Genomic DNA, 18492 nt, shown 5'->3' with positions numbered 1-18492 from the left:
TGTAGGTAATGCAATTAAACCTTGGCAAAAGTCATTGTACTGCAGTATAGTGGAAGTTTGAAATGCACCACACTGTCAAAGAAAGACAGTAATGAATGAATCTGCTGTGTGTTTTCTTTTTCATTATTTTGCACATTTGCTTGTTGTTTTTAATTGCAATCGTAAAAGAAATATTTTACCAACCTGTTATGTAAAAAAAAGAAAACCTTGTTAAGCCCCGTGTAACAAATGCATAAAAAAGTAATGTTGTTTGCATGAAGTTTTGAATCACTCAACGGTATTTTTAACATGATCAGTTCGCCAGATAGGTCTTATTTCCAGCCCTTCCAGGTGCTTTTTGTGAATGTTTTATTTATAACTGAACCCCATTCAGCTGAAGCCATATTACAGTCAAAATACAGTCAGAAACTTGGTATGTCTGTAAACTGAAGAGGGGCCTGTTTGAAAAGGACGGTCTTCAATTGACATTAACATTCCCAGGTTTTGGCGTACAGCACAGCAGGTTGGTAAAATTGTGCATCCCTGCCCCAAGCCTGTCAGTTCAGTCCTCATAAAGCAGGAAATAAGAAATGTCTGCCAGTGTTCGGTTTGAGTAGTGGGCTGAATGGAGGATACATCTTAGATGGTAGACTGTACTGTAATCACCATCTTGAAAGGTTTTTTTTATGTCATTTTAAGTAACATAAGTTGAATGACTTTTAAGTTGCATGAAGATTTTGGTTTTTATTTGAATAGCCATCCAATTGCTACCGCTGTATTTTTTCATAAATTGTAAGTGTTATACTATATATGGGAGTGTTAAGAATGGAAGGAATCGTATGCCTTTTTGAGATTAATTTTTTTTAGAGCTGCATTGTCCATGGTGAAGCATTTTGAAAATGTCAGGTGGTCGAGAAAGCTTAACACAAAATAACCATATTCTATAACTGGAAGTCTTTCCCTTAAGGAGAACGTGTAAGAAAGATAGAATTGGTGGTTGCTTTAACTACACAACAAGAAAACGTAGACTGAGCAAAACGGCTGCCGTTTGTGTGAAAGTTATTTCCAAGTGACTGGAACATCTCTTCTTGTTGTTTGTTAAGCATTACATATCTGGTTGTTTGCACAAGTAAAGATCCTGTTGGGTGGAAACAGAGTCACCACCACTGTGGAGAAACAGGACAAAAAAGAAAATAAAAAAATGATGGCAATATACTGTACTGGGTTTTACATTTCTTCTTACATTTACAGTTGTGCATACCTGTTTCCTGATTAAATAAATGGAAAGTCATTTGACTGTTATTGGAATTCTTTGTTTGTCTGTGTGTCTTTGTTTCTTTCATAGAAGACTGAAAATATATATATATATATATATATATATATATATATATATATATATATATATATATATATATATATATATTAATGCAGCATTGCTTCAAATTTCATTTAATTGTGTTTTTAAATTGTTTCTGGGTTCTGTTGCTATAATATTGAGTTCTGATCATTTTACTTTGAGCTTCAGTTCGAGATCCTCATTCCTTTCAAATCATGTGACAATGTGGCCTTTCAACTTAGAGCAGGTGGTGCAGGCAGAGAACGGATGTTCAGTCCCAGCACTTAGGGTGCTCCAAACAAGCTCAATGCCAGGAAGAGGCAGATTTAAAGAAACATTGAAATAACTCAATACTGCAGTAATAGAACTCAGAAATCTCGGCAGTTTCACCCATTTCAGGTTTTACTACAAGCTTGATTAGTTCAGGTGTGTTTTATTAAACTTATAGTGAAACCAGAAATGGATATGTAATGACAGTTTTATTTCTATCCCCAAATATCCACTCAAATGCAAAACATCCTGATTATAGAGATGGCCTGCCCACAATACCATTGCACTGCTTGACAGCCTCCAACAAATACTGACCAGGCCTAACCTTGACCATCTCATGATCTAAGGTCACCTATGTGTAGTTTGCTTTGTTAACGAGCTTCCTGTGAACTAAGAACACACCTCCCGCTCTGCAATATATATATATATATATATATATATATATATATATATATATATATATATATATATATATATAACCAGTGAGACTTGTAGACAATACCAGGAGTTTCTGTAATACAATCACACTTCAGTGCAGTGTCAGAATTCGCACATATTCTTTTTATTGAAATATATGCTTTGAGCACACTCTTAAACTCAGGGGAAACGTTCAAGGAGGACATAAAGATGTTTCGGACTCCTGTAAGTGGATTGTTCGAGCACTGGGCTTGCAACGTATCCAGATGACTTTTTACTAATCAAGAAAAACACACAGACTCATTTAATTTGAAGTTTTAACAAATCAGAGCAGTACAAGTGCTCTTTTCAGTTTATTAAATGCTTTAAATATTGGATTGGTTGGTTGCGCAGACCACCATAAATCCTAAGTAAAAAGCAGTCTGGGCGATCCAGTGCTTTACAGGTTTAACAGCATTAGTACTTCAATACAGTAATACGAATATGGTTATTATATATTTAGCCTTCAGGCTATGCATGCATAAAGCTAAAAACACCCACTGCTAAATTCTAGAACATTCAATATATATGTCACTCTCTTAAGACTAAAACATAATGTCTATACCTTTATAGCAAAATATATGCTTACCTTCCAGTATATGGAAGTGTAGTGTAGGATTGTCACAAAGATGGCCAGAGTGGGTGGCGTCAGACCAGAGCAGGAAATAAACAACAAGAGAGAGGTGGAGTTTGGTGGATGAGCGAATGGTCTCGATCAGCATTTAATGAATGAACAGACAGACAGAAAATAAATGGTTGTAACAAACAAAAACAGGACACGACACATTCGCCAAAATAAACAGACAAACAAAATGGACTAAACAAAACACGGTGAGCAGATATTTAACTACAACTACTAAATATTATTATTATTATTATTATTATTATTATTATTATTATTATTATTACCTCAGTCTCCAATCCTGTTCTCCACTCACTGAACAAACAACCCTGAGTGGGTGAAAACATGTTGCTTTTATGCAGCTGTACCAAGACTTGACTACTAATCAATCATTCAATTGGAGTCTCGGTACAACTGCACGTGAATTAATAAAGTGCAATTCCCCGTGCTCACATATTATTACTTTTTATTTACACGTGAAGTGCTGTGCAATCCTCGTGCCTAAACACAAATATACATTTTAAACACAGACCCATTTATATCCCGTGTACCAATGACTATACACCAACATTAACACACAACACATAACAGAAAATACACACAGGGGCGGGCACTTTGCCACATATATCCCCCCTTGTGCAAAGCACACATGACCTCAATGGCCACCTCCCCCCTTAAAATCCCAAAAGTCCTGGGCCAAGAACAGGGACTTTAAGGGGTTGATGGGCGGCAATGTTGCCAGTAGCCAGGCTACTACTGGCCATGCTGTCAGCGAACGTGCTGACAGTGGGGCAAATCTCTCCTCCCGCTGTACCACTGGCAGCGGAAATGTTGCCAACGGTGCGGCTGTCAGCAGATGTGCTGACAGCTCCCAGACTGACTCCTTCAGCCAGGGCAAGTCCAGCAGCAAAAAAGATGCTGGGGTTGGTGGTCTCCAGAGCTCCCCCAAGATCTCCGGCAGTGAAACTGCTGCAGGGGAAGGTGGTCTCCTGACCTCTCCCCCCTTTATAGCTGACAGCTCCCTCTGGGGGGACTCCAGCCCCCAGAACTCCTGCAGCAAAATTGCTGTGGGGAAGGGTGGTCGCCTGACCTCCCCCCCCTTTTTCATAGCCGGCAGCTCCCTCTGGTGGGGCTCCGGCCACACTGACCCCTGCGGCCAAGCAGAGCTGACTGCGACCCCTGGCAAAGCAGTTCCAGCGACCCCACGTGATATGGACTGGCTGGCAACCCAAGGCGATGTGGAGCGGTAAGCAATCCTAGGCGATGCGGAGCAACAGGCAACCCCAGGCAAAGCGGAATAGCTGGCAACCCCAGGCAAAGCGAGGCCGGCATCCTTGGATGAAGTGAGGCAGGCATCCTTGGGCTAAGCGAGGCAGGGAGTCAGGACAAGCTGGGGTGCTGGCGTTGGCCGTCTTCTCGGCCACTGCAGCCGGGCATTTCTATGAAAGGGCTGCTGAGGACCGCTAGCATCTATTCCTTGTCCTTCTGGTGCAGGGAGAGGCAGTTCCTGCTCCTCTCCCCCTGATGGTGTTGGAAGTGATACCAGCAGGCATTCATCTTCTGCTGGTGGAAAGGGACCTAGCAGGCATTCACCCTCTGCTGGTGGGGAAAGTGATACCAGCAGGCATTCATCCTCTGCTGGTGGAGGAAGTGATACTAGCAGGCATTCATCCACTGCCGGTGGGGGAAGTGATTCCAGCAGGCATTCATCCTCTGCTGGTAGAGGGGAACCCAGCAGGCATTCACCCTCTGCTGGTGGACAGAGACCCAGCAGGCATTCACCCTCTGCTAGTGGATGGGAACCCAGCAGGCATTCACCCTCTGTTGGTGGACGGGAACCCAGCAGGCATTCACCCTCTGCTGGTGGACAGGGACCCAGCAGGCATTCACCCTCTGCTGGTGGACAGGGACACAGCAGGCATTCACCCTCTGCTGGTGGACATGGCGGAGGCAGAGGCAGCTCCTGCTACTCGCTCCTGCCGGTGGAGGTGGCGGAGAAAGAGGCAGCTCCTGCAGCTCCGCTCCTGCTGGTGTAGGTGGCAGAGGCAGAGGCTGCTCCTGCTGCTCTGTTTCCTGCCGATGGAGGTGACGGAGGCGTGTAGTCTCCTGGTGGCGGAGGTTGGAGCGCCGTGTAGTCTACCCTTGTTACAGGGGACTGGTGTGGCTCTCCCTCACTTGCAGGGGGCTGGTGAGTTGGCTCTTCTCCCTCTGGTCCTGGAGACAGTGTCAGGGCTTCTCCTGATGAGACCAGAGGCAGGACCCCTCCCATATCGGCAGCCATGTTGTTGAATACCATGGGTGCAATGTCTCTGGGGGTCACTGGGTGGTGTTGATGTTCCCAATTTTCCCAACGCTCCCCATCTCGGGCCCACAGCAGGTTGATCACCTTCGGGAGATCTCTTTCCAGGCCACAGTCAGGGTCCGTCAGCCAGTCCCAGATCTCCCTTGATGGTGGCCCTCGAACAAGCAGGGCTTCTCCCACCGACACTGGAGATGGAACCAGTAGGCATTCTTCCTCTGCTGGTGGAGACTTGGGCTATGGATGCTCTGCCTTCCTCTTCCCCTTTCCCCTTCTCTGCCTCCTTCTCCTCACCTTCCTCTCCTGGGCCAGTTCCTCCTCCTCCTCTTGGAAGGGGCAGACAGCCACCGGCTGCCCGAACTCCCCACAGGCAAGGCACCAGCCTTGGTCCTCTAGACCACCGAGGAGATCCTCCAGATTCTGGCAGTCATCCCTCCAGCTCCAGCCTTCCATTTCTTTCTTTTTTTTTGTTGTTTTTTTAAACCAGAAACTGCAGTTCCTGCTCTGGTCTGCGTCCAGGAGGCGCTGGTAATCCCGATTCTGACAACCACGTGTCACAAAGTCAGCCAGAGTGGGTGGCGTCAGACCAGAGCCAGGAAATAAACAACAAGAGAGAGGTGGAGTTTGGTGGAACTGAACGAATAGTCTCGATCAGCATTTAATGAATGAACAGACAGACAGAAAATAAATGGTTGTAACAAACAAACAGGACACGACACATTTGCCAAAATAAACAGACATTCAAAATGTACTAAACAAAACACTGTGAGCAGATCTTTAACTAAGACTACTAATATTATTATTATTATTATTATTATTATTATTATATAATAGTATAAGAGTATGTGAAAACATGCTGCTCTTATGGAGTCGCAGTAAAACTGCACGTGAATTAATAAAGTGCAATTCCCCGTGCTCACATATTATTACTTTTTACTTGCACGTGAAGTGCTGTGCAATCCTCGTGCCTAAATACAAATATACATTTTAAACACTTGTGTTACACAGACCCGTTTATATCCCATGTACCAATAACTATACACCAACATTAACACACAACATATAACAGAAAATACTTTGCCACAAGGATATATTGAAAAATAAGAACTGTCTTCAAAAAGCAGTGACTTGACTTTGACCAAACAGCAATCAGTTTTTCACAGGCCTTCAGAGCATGGATCACACAACTTGTAGTTAGCAAGTTGAGTGATACTTGACTGGGGTTTTGCCTCGGTTTTTATAGGATTTTCTCTCCATTGAATACATCAGGAGTCCCAATTAAATCTGATTACACTGTGTAACAAATTTTATTTATTTTTTGGTTCCTGGCTAGTAAGTGTTATTTCCTAATTGCGTATGCCTCAAAAGTATAGAAAATGGCTATTATTCCCCACAAACTTTGCTTTTGTGACCAGGACAGTGATATTTTGAAATGTACCTATTTTCCAGAACATTCTAGAACTTTCTAGAACTTTCCAGTAATATAAATAGTAGTATAAATACAAGGGCCTTAAGCCCACCAGTTCAGTTTAGTTCCAGCTGCCTAAGTGTATACATATCTGCATTTTTCTGGGAGGTCATAGGAGACTTCAAAATGGTGGCATTCCTGATGGGTCTCCAAGGCAGTTTTACCAAGTTTCCCTGCTATCTTTGCCTTTGGGACCTCCCAGAGGCAATTAACCTGCTGTAGGCCTGAGATAGGGAGCATTGGGAGACCTGGGAACAGCAACACCACCCTGTGTCCTTCCTAGACATCACAGCCATGGTGCTCAATTACCTGGCTGCAGATATGGAAGGGGTCCTGCCATCTATTTTACAACAGCAAGAGAACATTCAAAGAGGAGATTAAATGTTTAAGAGATACAAATGGCAAAATCGTAGATGAAGAAAAAAAAATAGCAAATATGTTAAATGATTACTTTTCACAAGTTTTTACAAAGGAAGATATGACAACATGCCCCACATGTCATCCAGTTCCTATCCAGTTTTAAATAACTTTAGCATAACTGAGGCAGAAGTGTTAAAGGGACTAGGAGCTCTTAAAATAAACAAATCCCCTGGGCCGGATGAGATCCTCCCAGTAGTACTCAAAGAAATGAAAGAAGTAATTTACAAACCGCTAACCAAGATCATGCAGCAGTCTCTTGACACAGGGGTGGTACCGACAGACTGGAAAATTGCAAACGTAATACCGATCCACAAAAAGGGAAACAAAACTGAACCAGGTAACTACAGACCAGTAAGCCTGACTTCTATTATATGCAAACTTATGGAAACTATAATAAGATCCAAAATGGAAAATTACCTATATGGTAACAGGGTACTGGGAGACAGTCAACATGGTTTTAGGAAAGGGAGATCGTGCCTAACTAACTTGCTTGATTTTTTTGAGGATGCAACATCCATAATGGATAATTGCAAAGCATATGACATGGTTTATTTAGATTTCCAGAAAGCTTTTGACAAAGTCCCGCACAAAAGATTAATTCTCAAACTGAACGTAGTTGGGATTCAAGGAAACACATGTACATGGATTAGGGAGTGGTTAACATGTAGAAAACAGAAAGTACTGATTAGAGGAAAAACCTCAGAATGGAGTGTGGTAACCAGCGGTGTACCACAGGGATCAGTATTAGGTCCTCTGCTATTCCTAATCTACATTAATGATTTAGATTCTGGTATAGTAAGCAAACTTGTTAAATTTGCAGACGACACAAAAGTAGGAGGAGTGGCAAACACTGTTGCAGCAGCAAAGGTCATTCAAAATGATCTAGACAAGATTCAGAACTGGGCAGACACATGGCAAATGACATTTAATAGAGAAAAGTGTAAGGTACTGCACGCAGGAAATAAAAATGTACATTATTGTGAGGTGAGAGTGTATTAAATGGAATGTCCAGACAGTAATTTATGTGTACAGAAATAAAATAATTTATTTTTATTCTCTATACACAACAAAAGGATTAAATAACAAAAGAAAACAAAATGGTGTGAGGGAAGGAGTGCAGGGGTGAGATCCAAAACAAACTGTGATGACTCGTCTTTAATTGTCTTCGTGGCGACCCATACATAAACAAAAAAAGACAAAAGAAATGTTAGTGTTTTAAAAATCCCGCTGCACCAAACCAGTCTCTCCCTTCACCCGTTACTCCTCCTACTTTACTTTCGGACCAACCCCGAACACAGTAGTACATTCCCTTTAGTATGTAATGTCCCGCCTCTGTAGTCAGTGGAACACCAATCCCCAACCGACACGTCTCCTTATCCTTCACTTGACTCCAGTGGCTGGAATTTACATACTCGTACTTCCGCCCCTCACCAAGGTGCCGCCCCTCAAAAGATGACTTTTGCCATGGTCACGAGATCTTGGTAAGGGAAGTCCCGAGTTGGTTTGATGCCATCTACTGTCGGGAGGCTGAATCACAGACCGAAAACCCTTTGACTCATCACATATCCCACCCCTCAGAGTGGAGCCGAAGGAACACTCGGAAACCTCTAACCCTTCCCTTTTACCTCCCTCCCGGGAAAAAAAATCAGCATTTTGATGTAACTTACCCGCACGATACCTTATTTGAAAGGCGAAGGGTTGGAGCGCCAGGTACCACCGCGTAATCCTAGCGTTTGAATCCTTCATCGTGTCTAACCACTTTAAAGAAGCGTGATCTGTGATGAGTACAAAGGGTCGTCCCAGAAGATAGTATTTTAAAGATTCCACTGCCCATTTCACTGCCAGGCATTCTTTCTCCACTACCGAATACCTCTGTTCTCTGGGCAGTAACTTCCGACTGATGTATAGTATCGGGTGTTCTACACCATCTCTCTCCTGGGACAGAACCGCCCCCAGACCAGTCTGCGATGCATCTGTCTGCAGGACGAACTCTCGGCTGAAATCCGGGCTTATTAATGCTGGGGCCTGACTCAAATTAGTTTTAATAGATTCAAAGGCTGTCTGACACTCTGCACTCCACTTAATTTTATTTGGAGCGTTCTTTTTAGTGAGATCAGTGAGAGGGGCGGCTATAGTGGAAAAGTGTGGAATAAAGCGGCGGTAATAACCAGCCAACCCTAACAGTGATCTCACCTGGGTTTTCGTGGTAGGTACCGGTGAATCCAACAAAGCCTGGACTTTTGAAACCAACGGTTTCACTCTACCCTTACCCATTATGAAACCTAAATATTTAGTTTCTTCTTTTCCAATAGCGCACTTTGCCATGTTCGCTGTGAGCCCCGCCCTCCTCAGAGACTGTAAGACGGCTTCTAATCTAGTCAAATGTTCTCTCCAGGAAGAACTATAAATGACTACATCATCGATATACGCAGCTGCATACTCTCGATGAGGTTGTAAAACCCTGTCCATTAGTCTCTGAAAAGTAGCAGGCGCTCCATGAAGTCCGAACGGCATAGTACAAAATTGAAAAAGACCCTCTGGGGTTGAAAATGCCGTTTTCTCACGAGAGGCTTTCGTTAATGGAATTTGCCAATATCCTTTCGTCAGATCCAGAGTTGAAATAAACCGAGCTTGCCCCAGTTTGTCTAAGAGTTCATCTACTCGAGGCATGGGATATGCATCAAACTTGGAGATAGCATTCACCCTCCTAAAATCGATACATAATCGTAGTGACCCATCTGGCTTGTCTATTGGTACTATTGGGCTACACCACTCACTTCGGGAAGGTTCAATTACCCCAAGTTTCAACATACACTCCACCTCCCTTCGAACAGAATCTCTCCGACTCTCTGGAATGCGATACGGTCTCTGTCTAACTCTTAGACCTGGCGGAGTGATAATAGCATGTTCGATCAAATGCGTTCTTCCAGGCACGTTAGAAAACACATCACTGAACATTTTAATTAGATTGCTTACCTCTTCACGCTGATCAGGAGTTAATTGTTCCCCCATCGGGACCTCAATTGCTGACTCTGACTCAATTGAGGGTCCAAAATCCTCTCCCTCCTGTACAGGAGATATAAAATGGACTTCCCGTTCTTTCCACGGTTTCAGGAGATTAACATGATAAATTTGACTTTCTTTCCGACGCCCAGGCTGTCGGATCTCATAATTGACTTTACCAATTGCTCGAATAACCTGAAAGGGACCCTGCCATTTAGCAAACAACTTAGATTCCGATGAGGGCAACAATAACAACACTTTATCTCCAGGTCGAAAGTTCCGAATTCTTGCATTTTTATTGTAGCTTTGTTGCTGCTTCTGCTGTGCCGCTTTGAGATTGTCATGTGCCAATCGACCGACTAATTCTAAGCGATCGCGTAACTGCAACACGTATTTTACTACATTTTTAGACTCCTTTGACTGTTCTTCCCAGCCTTCTCTTATGAGATCCAAGATACCCCGCGGCTGCCGACCGTACAAGAGCTCAAACGGGGAAAACCCCGTTGAGGATTGTGGTACCTCGCGAACTGCAAAGAGCAAGTAGGGAAGCAGTTTAGCCCAATTGCGTTTTTCTTGATCTACAAAGCGGCGCAACATATTTTTCAAAGTCTGATTAAATCGTTCAACAAGCCCATCCGTTTGAGGATGAAAAACTGAGGTTCTAATTGAACGGATTTTCAATAATTTATATAGTTGCTGAATACAGTCTGACATAAAATTAGTGCCCTGATCAGTGAGAATTTCTTTCGGGATTCCCACCCTAGAGAATATTTTTACCAATTCATTCGCTACAGCTATTGCATTCATAGAGCGTAAGGGAACAGCTTCTGGATATCTCGTTGCGTAGTCCACTACTACTAAAATATACCGATATCCTGACTCTGTTCCCTCCAGAGGGCCTACTAAATCTACACCAATCCTTTCAAACGGTACCCCAATAATTGGAAGTGGAACCAGAGGTGCGGGGCGAACTGACTTAGGGGCAGCTAATTGACATTCAGGACACTCCGATACATACTTCCGCACAAGACCATAAACCCCAGGCCAAAAAAACCGGGCCAGAATTCGTTCCTGAGTCTTTTCAGTTCCCAAATGACCTGAAAATGGAATGTCATGCGCCAATCTCATGACTTCTGACTGAAAAGGCCTAGGAACCAATAACTGTTTTACGAGCTGTCCCGTCCCGGGAGCCCGGGTTATTCTATATAATAAGTGCCCAGATACAGAAAAATGCGGAAATACCACCGGTTGTCCTTCCTGCATATCCTTCCCCTCGATATATCTAACCCGTTTCCAAGCATACTGTAACGTGGGATCATTTTGTTGTTCATATCCCAAGTCAATATCTCGGTCCCAATGGTTAGGTACACAGAGAGGAGTGTCTTTTATTACATGACCTTCCACCTCAGTAACCTCGCAGCCCCGGTTACACTGAATACCTACTCCCTTTCCTTGCCGTTTCAGCGATTGGTTTACTTTTGTGTCAGACCCCTCCCCTTGTCGTCTCAGAGTTCCCTCATATTTTTCCACCCGACGCTCTCTTTTTGTTTTTCTTGGGCGGATTTTAGGGTTAAACAGGTCGGATTGCAACGGAAAAATCTCGCCAATTGTTTTCTCCTGTTGCTTTAATTGTCCCCTGGTAGAAACTAAGACCATTTCCCGACCTAAAATACGATCAAAAAACGGCCAGTCTCTTCCCAGGAGAACAGGGTATGGTAAACATTGCGCTACAGCCACTTTAACGCAAGCTGAATAATCACCTACAATAAGTCTAACTTTAGTGGTGGGATAAACCCGAGTTTCTCCATGAATACAGGAGATAGCCACTTTACCCTGTGGCTCCCAGGCTACCCCATCCAAGAGAGCTTGCCGAATCAATGTTTGTGCACACCCAGAGTCCGCAAATGCGTAAGTACTCTTTCCCCCGACCTGTACTCTTAACTGATAAGGGCCCTCCCGACATTCCCCAGTGTTCCTACCTGTTACTGCTGACCAGGATCTTGTCGCCAGGTCCACCTTTATTACTGGACAATTCCTGGCAATGTGTCCAGGCTCATTACATTGGTAGCACACTTGGTTAGGAGGCATCAACGGAGTTAATCTGTCCTGCGAGTCCGCGACCGGCAGGTTAGGGGGATTCTCTCTCGCCCCGGATGGGGCTAACCTCGACCTCCATGGTCTGAAGGTCTGGTTACCCCCTCTGGGCTTCATTGGTTGGTTGGTCCGAGTTAGTTTAGGGGCAGGAGTGGGGTCTGACCCGGCGTCTTCGTTTGCGTCTTCGTAGGCCTCCGCCAGGAGGATGGCATCCTCGAGAGTGGTAGGTCGATTCCTCTTAATCCACTCTCGATTCCCTGGCGGTAGTATAGACGCAAACTGTTCTATAACTATTTTCTGCACCAGTTCTTGGGGTGTATGTTCTTCTGGCCGCAGCCACCGGGTGCACTGATCTAAAAGATATTGTCCCGCAACCCGGGGCCGCATCCCCTTGGACAGCTGGTATTCCCGAAAACGGCGCCGGTATGTTTCCTCCGTGATCCCGAGGCGTGAGAGAATGGCTTCTTTAACTTTAACATAGTCCCCTGCATTCGTGGCCGTCAGGGCTCGATACGCTGCCTGAGCTTCCCCTGTCAGGCAGGGTGCCAATTTCATGGCCCAGTGTTCCCTAGGCCACTCTGCAGCCTCTGCCACTCTCTCAAAAGTAATCAAGAAAGCCTCGGGATCATCTTCCGAGGTCATCTTCTGAAGATTAGGCTGAGCTGCAAACATCCGGGCAACCGCTCTCTCTGATGTTGATATTGATAGTTTTTCCACCAGCTGTCCAAAGAACTGGGCGAGCTGTTCCTGGTGCCGTGTCTCTCTCTCCTCTCGCTTCTCCTCCTGCTCCCTAAACATTGTCAAAACTGTAGCTGGATCCATCCCACTTCTGACACCACGTGTGAGGCGAGAGTGTATTAAATGGAATGTCCAGACAGTAATTTATGTGTACAGAAATAAAATAATTTATTTTTATTCTCTATACACAACAAAAGGATTAAATAACAAAAGAAAACAAAATGGTGTGAGGGAAGGAGTGCAGGGGTGAGATCCAAAACAAACTGTGATGACTCGTCTTTAATTGTCTTCGTGGCGACCCATACAGAAACAAAAAAAGACAAAAGAAATGTTAGTGTTTTAAAAATCCCGCTGCACCAAACCAGTCTCTCCCTTCACCCGTTACTCCTCCTACTTTACTTTCGGACCAACCCCGAACACAGTAGTACGTTCCCTTTAGTATGTAATGTCCCGCCTCTGTAGTCAGTGGAACACCAATCCCCAACTGACACGTGTCCTTATCCTTCACTTGACTCCAGTGGCTGGAATTTACATACTCGTACTTCCGCCCCTCACCAAGGTGCCGCCCCTCAAAAGATGACTTTTGCCATGGTCACGAGATCTTGGTAAGGGAAGTCCCGAGTTGGTTTGATGCCATCTACTGTCGGGAGGCTGAATCACAGACCGAAAACCCTTTGACTCATCACAAATTATAAATATCATATGGGAGATATTGAAATTGGAGAAGGAATCTATGAAAAAGACCTAGGAGTTTTTGTTGACTCAGAAATGTCTTCATCTAGACAATGTGGGGAAGCTATAAAAAAGGCCAACAAGATGCTCGGATACATTGTGAAAAGTGTTGAATTTAAATCAAGGGAAGTAATGTTAAAACTGTACAATGCACTAGTAAGACCTCATCTTGAATATTGTGTTCAGTTCTGGTCACCTCGCTATAAAAAAGATATTGCTGCTCTAGAAAGAGTGCAAAGAAGAGCGACCAGAATTATTCCGGGCTTAAAAGGCATGTCATATGCAGACAGGCTAAAAGAATTGAATCTGTTCAGTCTTGAACAAAGAAGACTACGTGGCGACCTAATTCAAGCATTCAAAATTCTAAAAGGTATTGACAGTGTCGACCCAAGGGACTTTTTCGACCTGAAAAAAGAAACAAGGACCAGGGGTCACAAATGGAGTTTAGAAAAAGGGGCATTCAGAACAGAAAATAGGAGACACTTTTTTACACAGAGAATTGTGAGGGTCTGGAATCAACTCCCCAGTAATGTTGTTGAAGCCGACACCCTGGGATCCTTCAAGAAGCTGCTTGATGAGATTTTGGGATCAATAAGCTACTAACAACCAAACGAGCAAGATGGGCCGAATGGCCTCCTCTCGTTTGTAAACTTTCTTATGTTCTTATGTTCTTATCTTTGGTCCCACCAGAGGGAGAGGAGCCATTGCTGCCTTCTCCAGCACGAGGGAGAGGGGCCATTGCTTTCCTCTCCACAGCCTGAGGGGCAGGAACACGACCGTCCACAGCCCAAGAGGGAGGACGCAGAGGAAAAGTGCCTGCTGTTCCCACCTCCGCCATCAGAGGGTGGCTGCCTGCTGGTTCCTCCACCACCAGCAGAGAGAGAATACCTGCTGGTTTCACCACCACCCTCACAAGGAGAGGAGCAGGAGCTGCCCGCCTCCATCCCTACCACGCGGGGAAGAGAACCAGGAGCTGCCACGACAGAGCCAGCACTACCCCCACTATCTTCCCTGCACAGCACAGCATGGACACAGGCACCACTTTCCCAGGATTAAAGGGAGAGCTGCAGCAGTCCCCTGCAATAGAGAGAGAGCCGCACCAGTCCCCTACATGTGAGGGAGAGCTGCACCAGTCACCTGCAAGTAAGGGAGAGCCTCACCAGTCCCCTGCAACAGGGGGAGACTACACGCTGCTCCCACCTTCGTCACCAGGAGAATACACGCTGCTCCCACCTTCGTCGTCAAGAGGCTACACGAGCAGAGCAGCAGGAGCTGCCTCCTCGACTGTCAGGAGCTTAGCACCTGCTGCTGCGGCTCGCATCTGGGGTTGCCTGCTGCTCCGCATGGCCTGGGGAGCTACCTGTTACAGGATTTGAGGGAGAAGTGGCGCTCCCACTGCCGCCTAACCAGGGGCTCCCCTCCCGAGTTTTCCTCCTGAAGGTCCACTGCTGTTGCCGTTGCCTGGTTTCTGTTCCTGCTTCTGACGTCACCCCTGCAAAGGCACCCTTTCACAGTTGGTTATCATTCAAGGGTGACAAATCCCGCTTTTTAGAGCCAACACCAAATCCTGCTTTGAGGTGCCAAAGATTAAGCCTTATCTTTTGACGGTCTAATGCCCTTCCAGAATTATACTGTGTGTCTGAGACAAACATCTACAGAAAAACCGCAGACCCCCAAATTATTTATTTCACGTTCAAACGCTACAACTTTTTCTGCAAATAAGTACCTCTGTTTATTACTGCAGTAAAAGCTTTATATAAACTAAACATGTATATTCTTTGGTTTAATTGATATTGTAATGTCTAAAAGACACTTTGTTTAGTTGGAGAAATTTAAGTAATTTTTAAATTGATTTAATTAAATTAACATTTCAAACGTGTCTTAACAATATGTTTATTTATTTATTTATTCAAAGGATGTTTTTCCTTTTTTACTCAGCCCAACGGCTTTCTCCAGAAATTTAGCTAACAAGGTCTGGCACCTAAATCAAAAAGTTGCCTACGTCTACGTGATGGACAAGGGAATCTGCTCAATCACATTTGTCCATCACTGTCTGCCAAAAGCTGGTCAGCCCGACCTTTCTCTGCATGCTTTTACATAGACTATACATAACAGCTGCTTAATATTTTTTACCAAGTATACAGGTCTATTTGAAACAGAGTACATGCAGTATTACTATGATTATTGACAAAGAGTATATCATATTAGTTCAATCAATTCAGGCTATCATCCAATTAATGTCTAATAACTTAGCTTGTTCCCAGCAGGATTCGATCTCTGCACCAGGCTCGGCTCGGGCTGGTTCTGCGAACACCTCGACAGGCCTGTGCAGATCTACTAAAACACATTTTCTAAAACACATTACTCATTACAATATTTATTGCAGTTTGACAAATATTCAATGTGTATCCCAATATCCTGCAAAAACTTAAATCTTGTTAGCTGGGCTCCCTTTTCTACATTTTCATTCCCATCATCAGTGAGCAAACACATTTTAACTGAATCTGGATCCATCAAAGAACCGCACACCCTTGCAACCAAGGCCTTCCATGCAAAAGGATCTGTGGCAAAGTGCCTGCCCCTGTGTGTATTTTGTGTTATATGTTGTATGTTAATGTTGGTGTATAGTCACTGGTACACGGGATATAAACGGGTCTGTGTAACACAAGTGTTTAAAATGTATATTTGTATTTAGGCACGAGGATTGCACAGCACTTCACGTGCAGGTAAATAGTAGTAATATGTGAGCACGGGGAATTGTACTTTATTAATTCACGTGCAGTTGTACCGTGACTCTAATTGAATGATTGATTAGCAATTGAGTCTCGGTACAGCTGCATAAAAGCAGCATGTTTTCACTCACTCTGGGTTGTGTGTTCAGGAGTGGAGAACGGATGAGAGGGAGAGGAGAAGCATAATTATAAATATCAATTGCTACGAGTGCTGGAAGTGTAGCGTTGGTCCACCCTGTTTTGTTGGTGACTACTCGTTTTGTTTGTTTATTTATTTTAGCCTCACATACCGTGTGCTGTTTTTGTTACAAACATTTTATTTACTGACTGTCTGTTCATTTATTAAATGCTGAGCGAGACCATTCGCTCAGCTCCACCAAACTCCACCTCTCTGTCGTTTATTTCCTGGTTCCTGTTTCTGGTCTGACGTCCCCCACTCCAGCCATCTTTGTGACAGGATCTAATGACTTAGACATGCCAGAACCATCTGCGACAGCAGGTAAGAAGCATTGCACACAAAACACCAAAGTCAACTTATTAATGATATTCTCAGAATTTCAACATGACATAAATAAAGGTTTACTGAACAAAGTTAGTATATATATATATATATATATATATATATATATATATAAGTTTTATTGCCCCCCCCTAGTTAACTCAACCCCAATTAAAAGGCTAGTTAGGGTCAGCTGTTTGACTATTTTGGTTAACAATCAGGCCTGATTTGGGCCAGCCTGCCCAATATAAATCTGACTAACTTTGGCCCTTACCATCAGAGTGAAGTTGTCAGCACACAGGTTCTAGAGGCACATCTTGCCACGATCAAAAGATCACGATCTGGAAAAAGTTACAAAGCCATTTATAAGGCTCTGAGGCTCCACCAAACCATAGTCAGAGCCATGTTGTCCAAATGGAGAAAGTTTGGAACAGTAGTGAATCTTCCCAGGAGTGGCCATCCTGCCAAAATCTCTCCAAGAGCAAGGCGTAAAATCGTTCAGGAAGTCACAAAGAACCCTATAACAACATCCAGGGATCTGCAGCCCTCTCTCGCCTTGGCTAAGGTCGGTGTTCATGACTCCACCATCTGAAAGACACTGGGCAAAAATGGGATTCATGGCAGAATAGCAAGGTGGAAACCACTGCTCACTAAGAAGAACATGAATGCCTGTCTCAAGTTTGCCAAAAAGCACCTGGATGATCCCCAAGAGTTCTGGAACAATGTTCTATGGACAGATGAGTCAAAAGTGGAACTTTTTGGCCAACAAGGGTCCTGTTATGTCTGGCGAAAACCAAACACTGCATTCCACAGTAAGAACCTCATAGCAACGGTCAAGCATGGTGGTGGTAGTGTCATGATTTGGGGATGTTTTGCTGCATCAGGACCTGGACTACTTGCCATCATTGAAGGAACCATGAATTCTGTTCTATATCAGAGAATTCTATAGGAGAATGTCAGGCCATCCATCCGTGAGTTGAAGCTGAAACACAGCTGGGTCATGCAGCAAGACAATGATCCGTAACACACAAACAAGTCTACATTAGAATGGTGGAAGAACAAGAAATTTTAAGTTTTGGAAAGGCCTAGTCAAAGTCCAGACCTATACCATATTGAGATGTTGTGGCAGGACCTGAAACGAGCAGTTTATGCTCGAAAACCCACAAATGTCAGTGAGTTGAAGCAGTTCAAGTGGGCCAAAATTCCTCCACGGCGCTGTGAGAGACTGATCAATAACTACAGGAAGTGTTTGGTTGCAGTTATTGCTGCTAAAGGTGGCATAACCAGTTATTGATTCTAAGGGGGCAATTACTTTTTCACACGGGGGCATTGGGTGTTGCATAACTTTCTTTAATAAATAAATGAAATAAGTATCAAAATTTTGTGTTATTTGTTCACTCAGGGTCCCTTTTATCTAATATTAGATTTTGGTTGAAGATCTGATCACATTCAGTGTCAAAAACATGCAAAAATGCAGAATATCAGACGGGGCAAATACAAAAGCAGTTTCCTTGGAAAATAAATACTGTACTAGCAGAGAAACGCCACAAGGGTGAGCTAGAGCATTGCAGTTCACATTTTATGAATCTGCATATAGCATACAAAGAACACCTTGTAAATAATGTTTACCATTCTAAAGTGACGCATCTGTTTAAAAACAAAAAGCACTGTGCACAGACAGGCCTCTTGAGATCAGTTTTCATTAGTCACAATAAAACAAGGTCTAACCCAGGGATCTGATTCAAAGCAAGATGGTTATTAATCTGGTAATACTAGTTTTTTATATCCGTGGTTCTCAAACTGGGGGGTGCGGAATGTATCCGGGGAGTGGGGCGTTAGAAGGT

Source organism: Polyodon spathula, chromosome 7, assembly GCF_017654505.1.
Source record: "Polyodon spathula isolate WHYD16114869_AA chromosome 7, ASM1765450v1, whole genome shotgun sequence".
Classification (NCBI taxonomy): Eukaryota; Metazoa; Chordata; class Actinopteri; order Acipenseriformes; family Polyodontidae; genus Polyodon; species Polyodon spathula.
The sequence above is the reverse complement of the archived record's forward strand: the minus strand, read 5'-3'. Positions refer to the sequence as shown.